The sequence below is a fragment of the Heterocephalus glaber genome, unplaced genomic scaffold, assembly GCF_053883595.1.
Source record: "Heterocephalus glaber isolate CG9 unplaced genomic scaffold, H.glaber_assembly_v1.0 deba00001545, whole genome shotgun sequence".
Classification (NCBI taxonomy): domain Eukaryota; kingdom Metazoa; phylum Chordata; class Mammalia; order Rodentia; family Bathyergidae; genus Heterocephalus; species Heterocephalus glaber.
In genome coordinates, this window is record NW_028258338.1 from 2520319 (window position 1) to 2529209 (window position 8891).

General features: G+C 42.2%; 1 pseudogene; it reads right to left on the minus strand.

The window, feature by feature from the left end:
* Nucleotides 1-999: 999 nt before the first annotated feature.
* Nucleotides 1000-2475, minus strand: LOC101724341 (selenide, water dikinase 2-like; annotated as a pseudogene).
* Between the last annotated feature and the right edge of the window lie 6416 nt (nt 2476-8891).

Below are 8891 nucleotides of genomic sequence, written 5' to 3' on the forward strand. Positions count from 1 at the left end.
GAAAGTGCCACTTGCAACTTCCCTCTTTTGCATTGAGTTCCCTCTCTTTGCTCTCCCCATGGATTCTAATTCTTACTTTAGATCCTTGCTGGCTCCTAAGGACCCACTTTCCTCCTTCTTCTCTTCCCCACATGGCTATATTCCAGTATCTGGAATCCAAATTTTGGAGAGGCTGTTTTGCTGTTGTTCATCACTCTGCCATCTTCCCAAAAGTCCTTCACAACTTTTTATTTTTATTTATTTTTATTTATTTATTTTTTTTAGCTTTCCATCAGTCTTTTTTTATTTAACTAGAAATCACTCTTTAATTTAATTAAATCAGCATGAGTTTTTCAGCACAAGATTTAACTTCTTAATGACCACCAAGGCCTGGGCTCTGGGGGTTGTTCTGCCTCTCCCAATCCTTAAAGGGGTTTAGAGGGAAAGACATTATTAACAGAGACCAAGTCAGATGGCTGCAGGTCCTCTTTTCCCAGTCATTGGACAAGCTGCTCAATTCTTGTCCGGAGCAGGAAAGAGCCAATTCCTTAGAAAAATCTAACAAAGAATTTGGCATTACATCATAAGATCTCTCTTAACAGTTCAAATTTATCAACAGTATTGGTCCAAATTTACTTGCTTCTAAGTTTTCATCTTTCAAACCTCTGGTGAAATTTTAATGATATCACTCCCTGTGCAGAAATGAATCAACCCAGTGCAAAGGAAAATCCCTCAAACTGGAATAGCTTCAACTTGCTCTGGAAAGAGGAAACAAGATTTTCTTGCTCCTCATTCACCCAAGAGATGAACACATGTCCCCCCAAGTTCAAAATGTTACTTTTGGCCTTGGAATGTACACACAGGCAGATTTGGATGGGCTCATTTAAATTCTCTAAAAAAGGGTAGCTGGAACTACTAAGCAGGCAGCCTTCTTTGGAAATTGCTTAAAATGAACTCTTGGGAACCGTCCATGATCATATACAAAGGTGCTAAATTCCCAACGACTTCTGCTATTCCGGTTCACAAGGTACTCTCAGAAGAGGCGCTGGAATTATCGGCAGCAAGAGCAAGAGTAGGAGCAGCAGCCCCACGAGGCAGAACCTCTATAACTCGAGGCTTGTCAATGATACGAGCTGTCCGGTTTCCTTTTTCCACAATGCCGACAATCCATGCTTGGTGACCCTCACCGTACTTGGAAGATTTGATTTCGGAACAAAAGCGGGCTGCCTATTCTCTCGGCAGACAAATCAATAACCCCCCAGAGGTTTCAGCTGAGGTTCCCTGAAGGAGTCCAAACCGCCCACTGGCCTTGCTGATAGCAGCCATCTTGGCAATGATTGGCAGATTATGAATGACAAATGACACCTCGTTTCTCTGTTGTTTTGCGAGGTTCTGAGAGTGTCCTAAAATGCCAAAGCCTGTGATATCTGTAGCCGCGTGGGCATTGAATGTGTGCATCAATCCAGCAGCAGTTCTGTTTAGGGTAGCCATGTTGAACATAGCCTCCTGATAGGCCAGTTCTACTTCTTCTCTGGAGACCACCATGTTTATCTTATCCCATCTCCGAGGATTATCCAGCCACTGGTGGGCATTGACTGCAACCTGAGTTCCTAAGGGTTTGGTTAACACAAGCACATCCCCTACAACTGCACTGTCAGGCATTATGAATTCATTTGGCTGACATACCATAGTGGCAACTCCACCGATGATAATCCAAGGGTTGACCGCGGTTTGCCCACCTGTGACTGCAGTTCCTCCCTCCGCTGCAGCATCCCGGAAACCTTTGATCATGAGTGGCGTTACCTTTTCTCGCTCCTCCTCATTCATATTCTGGCTGACACTGAGTAACATTAACATGTTGTCACATTCCGTGATGCCCATGGCGTAGAGGTCACTCAGCACGTTGGCACAAGCTATCCGCCCTATCATATATGGATCTTCCACCAAGGAGTAGAAGAAATCTGTGGTCTGCACCAGCGAAAGGCCTCCGTGTCTCAGGGGGATGACGCAGGAGTCCATCCCGATGCTCAGGGATGGTGAGGCCGGGCTGGGGCCTGCCCCAGGGGGCAGGCCAGCTTCCTGGGCCGCCTCTTCTTGGCCCCTCACCAGGCCGGAGCCCAGAGGGTGCTGCGCGTCCGGCCGCGTTAGTCCCGCCAGGAGTTTGAGCAGCGTCTCCTGGGGGACTTTGCAGCCTCAGCCTTTCATGCGGGAGAAGCCCGTCAGCCGCCAGCTCGGGCTGAGGCCCAGCGCCTGGGGCTCGAAGGGCCGGTAGGTCGCGAAGCTCTGGCCGGGACTCAAGCCTGGCGGGCCGGAGGAGCCTTCCGCCGCCACCATGGCCGCCATCGCGTCTGCGCTGGCGCCCGCCACGACTTCCGCCATCGTGCCGGCCCGGCGGGGAGAGGGGAGAGGAGAGCAGGGGACTCTCTGATTTTCTACTCGTTAATCTGAAGTAACAGCCATATATTACCGAAGAGCTTCTTCAAGACTCGGGGAATACCACATCCCTTCACAACTTTTTAAAGATCCTCTAACATACTGAAGGCTTTCCTGGAAATCAAGGATCTTTAAAATAAGAAAAGGTTAGTTGGCTTAAGAGCATGGCTTCAATGTGCATCCATTTAGCTATAACTGACTCTAGTTTCTCATTCTTTATGGCTGAGTAATACTCCATTTTATAAAAAAAGTACCCACATCTTCTTTATCTAGTCTCCAGTTGATGGGCAACTGGGCTGATTCTAAGTTTTAGCTATTACAAACTGTGCCGTTATAAACATGGGTATGTCGGGAGGAATGCTACATAATTCTAGGGAAGAATCATTTGAGTAGGCCTAGTTCTCCTGCCTACAGGCCAGCTATAACATTCCAAGACATAATTCCATTTTGGCCTCAGGTCACAACTGAGATCTCAATGATCCCATGATGCTGTAATGCTCCAGGACAAGACCACACCTGCGGGAGACACCCTGGGAGGAACCAAATCTTCATCTGCCTTGTTCTGAGATCCCCCCCCCCCCGTCTTTTGTTACACCTTGTTTATCCCAATGTGAAGTACTGAAATCTACATATTCATTTGTCACATTTGTTTCTCCTGATGTACTAAATAAAAGGTGCTGCAAGCTAGGGCTTCTTGTCTTTGCCTCCCAGAGCAGCACTGATCAGACCCAAAGCTCAGCTTCTTCTCAGTCTCATTTCTCTACCTTTCCTGTAATTCGCCGTGTGCTGCCATGGCTCGCAGGAGACTAGGACTTACTGCAGAGGTTCTGGTAACATCCCCTTCCCCTGTTCCCTACATGGGTACACATATGTCACTGTGGTATGATTCTTTTAATTCTTTTGGGAAGACACCCAGCAGGGGAATAGCTGGGTCAAATGAGACTTCCAGTCCTAGTTCTTTGAGGTATCTCCATACTGATTTCCACAGTGCTTGCACCAGTCCACATTCCCACCAACAGTGGAGAAGGGTTCCTTTCTCCTCACAGCCCCACCAGCATTTGTTATTGGTTGATTTCATGATTGCTTGCAGCCATTCTTTCTGGGGTGAGGTGGAATCTCAGCATTGTTTTCGTTTGCATCTCTTGAATGACCAGTGATGTTGAACATTTTTTCATGTATTTATTTGCTATTTCGACTTCTTTGTCTGAGAAATGTGTGTTCATTTCAGATGCCCATTTTTGGATTGGATCTTTAAATTTGGGAGGTCTGAGCTTTTTAAGTTCTTTATATATTCTATACAGTAGACCTTTGTAAAATTTTTTTCCACTTTGTGGGTTGTCTCTTCACTCTGTTGGTGGTTTCTCTTGCAGTGCAGAAGCTTTTCAATAAGATGAGATCCCAGTTATTGATTCTTTGTGCTAGTTCATGTGCAATTGAGGTTTTGTTCATGAAATCTTTTCCTATACCAATGTCTTCAAGAGTTCTACCTAACCTCTCTTCCAGCATGTTTGGTGTTTCTGTTTTAATATTTAGATCTTTGAGCCATTTTGATTTTAGTTTAGTGCATAGTGAGAGATATAGGTCTAATTTTAATCTTTGGCAAGTTGAAACCCAATTTTTCCAGCACCATTTATTAAAGAGGCTGTCTTTCCTCCATTGAAGATGTTTGAATCCTTTGTCTAAGATGAGGTGGTTGAGCATGTCTGGAGTTGTTTCTGCATCTTCTAATCTGTTCCACTGGTCCTCAGGTCTGTTTCTTTGCTAGTACTATGCTGTTTTTATCACAGTAGCTTTGTAGTATAGCTTCAATTTGGGGTTTGTGATACCATCTACCTTGTCTTTGTTGCCTAGAATTGCTTTTTAGGCAAAGGTTTTATGAACAAAACCCCAGCTACACAGGAAATATTACAAAAATTAACCACAGTCTCGTATGAAAAAGCGTTTGCACAGCAAAAGAAACCACCAACAGAATGAAGCAAAAACCCACAGGATGGGAAAATTTTTTTACCAGCTATTTCTCAAAGGGCTAATGTCTAGAATATATAAAGAACTCAAAAAAATTTGACTCAACAAATTTAGAGACTGAATATGAAAATGTGCATCCAAAATTGAATCCAAAAATGAATAGACACTTCTCAGATGAAGAAGTCAAAATGGCAAATAAATACATGGAAAAATGTTCAGTATCACTGGTCATTCAACAGATGCAAATTTAAAAAACTCTGTAATTCCATCTCACTACAGAGTGGCTATAATCAAGAAATCAACCAATAACAAATGCTGACAGGCCTGTGGGGATAAAGGAACCCTTCTTTACTGTTGATGGGAGAGTAAGTTGGTATAACTAATATGGAAATCAATATGGCAATTTCTAAAAAAACTTAATCTAGAGGTTCCATTTGACCCAGCTATTTCCCTTCTTGGTATCTTTCTGTAAGAATTAAATGTATCATGCCACAGCAATATCCACACACTCATGCTTATAGGAGCATCATCTGTAGTAGCTAAATCTTGGAAAGAGCCTAGATGTCCATCAATCAATGAATGGATAAAGAACACATGGTTTTAGGAGGGCTGGGGATTTAGCTCAGTGGTTCTGGTGCCTGCCTCACAATCACAAGGTCCTGAGTTCGATCCTCAGTACCAAAAAAAAAAAAAAAGAACGCATGGTTTTTATATATAGTGAAGTACTACTCTGCCATAAAGAAGGATAAACTTGAGACATTTTTAGGTAAATAAATGGATGCACTTGAGACCATACTTTTAAGTGAAAAAAATCAAACACATGTTTAAATATCAAATTGTTTCTCTTGTATGAGAAACTGAAAGCATAAGTAAGCACCAACATATATAATAGATATTAGGAAATGGAAAGAAAATGTTCAAAAACGAAGGAGAACATAGGAAGGGGGAGGAGAAAGGAAGGAAGGGAAAAGAAAAAAGAGAATGGGGGAAGGAAAAATAGCTTTCGCAAATAAGGAGGGGCAAAAGGGTTGAAGGGAGGGGAAGGGAATAGGGAAAAAAAGAAGCAAAGTACATCATATACAGGTACAAATTCCCTATGATGAATGTAATCATTATATATATCAAAAGTGTACCAATAAAATCAATTCTAAAAGACTGAGGGCTAAAATTATGAAAAGGGTAATTGTAACCAGAGCTGCATAATGGAACTTTAAAAGTTAGGTTTTTTTTTTTCCTTTTAGAGATAAGCAACTTCTCCAAACTTCCTCTTGCCCAAACCCCCTCCTCTCCTCAGCCCAGAAGCAGTGAGAGAATATGCAGATATGAGCCCAGGGAGGCCAGGAATCTAGTTTCTTTTTCACAAGAAGGATGAGCTGAAGTTGGCTGGAAGTGATAAACCATGTGTGAAGATCTTTCTGGTCTCTGTTTTCCTTTCCCTCTGTTCCTTACTATAAAAGACCTTTTTAGAGTGTGTTTCTTGGAACGGAAAAAGCATTGTAACATCAGATAACTTTGTGTCCTGAGGTTGCAGTTTTCTTTAAAATATAATGTTAATTTATAATTTTCCTTGTCTCCTTTCTCTCTCTCTCTTTCTTTCTCTCTTTCTTTCTTTCTTTCTCTCTTTCTCTCTCTCTCTTTCTTTCTTTCTTTCTTTCTTTCTTTCTTTCTTTCGGTACCAGGGATCAAACTCTGGTCCTTGCGCTTGTGCAGCAGGGGGTGAAATTTTCTCTTTATTTCTTATCCTACTTCATTACCATCTTCATCAAGGAAGAACATATCCCTTTCAAAATCTTTTAAGAAAAATCATTTATATTGTTACATAATTACCTGGTAATTACTAGATAATTACATGTTGACACATCATAATGATCAAGCAATCATGTAAACATTTTTTTCTAAAAATATATATCAACATATTAAGGGAAAATGGCACGAAAGAATTTGCTTTAAAATACTGCAGCAAAAATGTAGGGTAGTAAAATAAGTGTGGTAAAACTGATTAATGTTAAAGAAATTGACTGATATATAAGTTTATTACGCTAGTCTCGTGAATTTTGAAATCTTTACACTTCAGAGATTAAAAAGAAAAAAATGGACATGCTGGTGTGTTGTAGTGGAAAAAAACAGTGAAGAGGAGTGCTTGGCACATGTTCAGTGTATGATGATGTCTTGACCTCTCAAACGAAGAAAAAATTGAGTCTTCAGAGAACATGCTGGTGAGTGACATACAAATGTGGCAGTTCACATTGTTTACATGCTATATGAAAGCAGATTAGATATGGAATAAGAAAGCGGGGGCATGTAAAGGGAGCCAGTTACAATACATGTAGAAAGTACGAATTAAGTAATGGATACTGAAATGTAGTAGCATGGCCACATTGGTTGGAGAAACTAAAAAAGGAGAGAAGAAAGGAACAATTTCAAAAGAGAAGGGATCATCATATGTACCAAAGGCATCTGAGCTATATAGTAAGTTAGGATGAAGACATGATCATAAGATTAGTCAATATGAAGGCCATTGATGCCCTCAATAAAATCAGTTCTCATGTTGGGGGCAAGCAGGTATCAAAGAGGGATTTAGGAGCCCTGCAAGGAGAATGGTAATCAAAGTGGAGATAGATTTCTTATTTGGAGCTTAAGGGAAATATGACAGGACCTTGGAGACACAACGCATAAAGGGATGATTTTATGTTTTATTTTGTGAAGTTAAACATTTCTGAAGCAACTGTTATGATAAAATTCTTGAAGCAAGCACCAGATGGACAAGTTTTTCCTCCCAAAAGGAGATAAAATGTAGGCAAGCTCTGGGAGGCTTATGAGATAAGGGCTGCTTTGGTCCTTTAGAAAATAAGCCATTACTTCTAACCTTTTGTATCAGAGCCAACATTCTCAAGACTAGTAGATAAACTATCTAGGAGGTATTTTAGACTTGGTTAATTATCCATAGTTTGACAAAGAACAGACCCTGACTAAGCCAATTTCCCACTAAGCATGCAGTAAGAAATTATCTGACTTCTAGTGATTAGATTTTTCCAGCTTTTCCCTACACTGCCTAGTAATGTGCCCACAAATGTATTCACTGAATCTACAGATTTAGTTATCTTTATTCTCTGATCATAAAAATTGTTATAACTTCTTTTTCTTCTGAGCACTTTCCCAAGGAAATGTATGTGTTCCCAGACCATAGTCACTCATATTTGACTCAGAATAAACCATCTGCTTATTTTCCTTTAGAGTCATTGTTTTATGTCCACAACTTCAATTTGTATAAGGTATGAGAAAGTATGTTTGTAGGTGATTTAGTAGAGAGGGAAAACAGGATTATTTTTTTGGTACCTGGAATTGAACTCAGGAACTTGAGCTTGAGCTTGCCAGGCATGTGCGGTGCCACTGAGCTACATCCTGGGCCCCAAAACATGATCATTCTAGAGATGCGAATTACAACTGGAAAGGCTTACTCCTTGAGAAGGTGGAAGGGCACTGGATCTGGGTGAAGGAACTGGCCTCAAGTAAGTCATTGTCACCACCTTCAGACCCAGACTGGGCAGCAGAGGTCACAAGTGCAGACCCAGCCTTGTTGGGAAGCAGTGATAGTTCATGTCTGATTGCTTTTATTTTCTTTTTCTTTTTTGGTACTGGGGATCGAACTCAGGACCTTTTACTTGCGAGGCAGGTGCAGTGCCACTGAGCTGAATTCTTGGCCCACTTTTGTTTTCTTAATGAGCTATTAGTGAATATCATGAGAAGAGTTGGTATTGATGCTTGTGGAAGGCTATTGTAAGTATACAGTAAGATGTGGGTTCAGAAAGTGAAAACCTTGCCCATTATTGGAGTGTTGCCAGGAAATTAGGGAGGAGGGAGTGGAAGCAGAAGTGTTTGTTGCGGAGAGTTCATAGCTTTAGGAACCTGGATAAGGAAGAGCCTGGTGGATGGTGAGGAACATTGTGCGGCTAGTCGACTGGAGGCCTGCATAGGTTTGAAGATTGTCCACAGAGGGAGCTGGAAGGACAGGAGGTGATGAGACAAGGGGATGCCAAAAAAATGGACACCAAGGACAGTCCAGTCTTCCTTGATGCCCAGGGGATGACAGCTGGCAGGAAGACTTAGGAAGGGATGAGAACGGCCCTGAGGACAGACGGGCTCTGGTGGTAGCCTAGTCAGCCTCGTGAGCCCTGAGGTCTCCAGGAAGGGCCAGAGGCGTTAATTCTGAGAAGAAGACAGGGAATGTGCCTCGTGAGAAGCATGTTCAAAAGCTGGAGTGTGTGGCAGGAGAGTGCCCAGAGGATTGGTGCAGGTCTCAAACACTGGGTATCAGTTCCTTGACTTTATTGGTTCCTTCCCTTACCCTACAGAAAACAAAAAGCGAGGGAAAGAAACCTTTAGAGTGGTCATCTAGAAGGAGGCTGGCAGACCTTACTGGGCTCCCACCTGCAGGCCCAGAATTCACCAGTCCTAGGCCAGCCCTGTATTCCCAGGGTGCATCTTTCGGGTATTGCCCAGACTTTTGCAGCTGT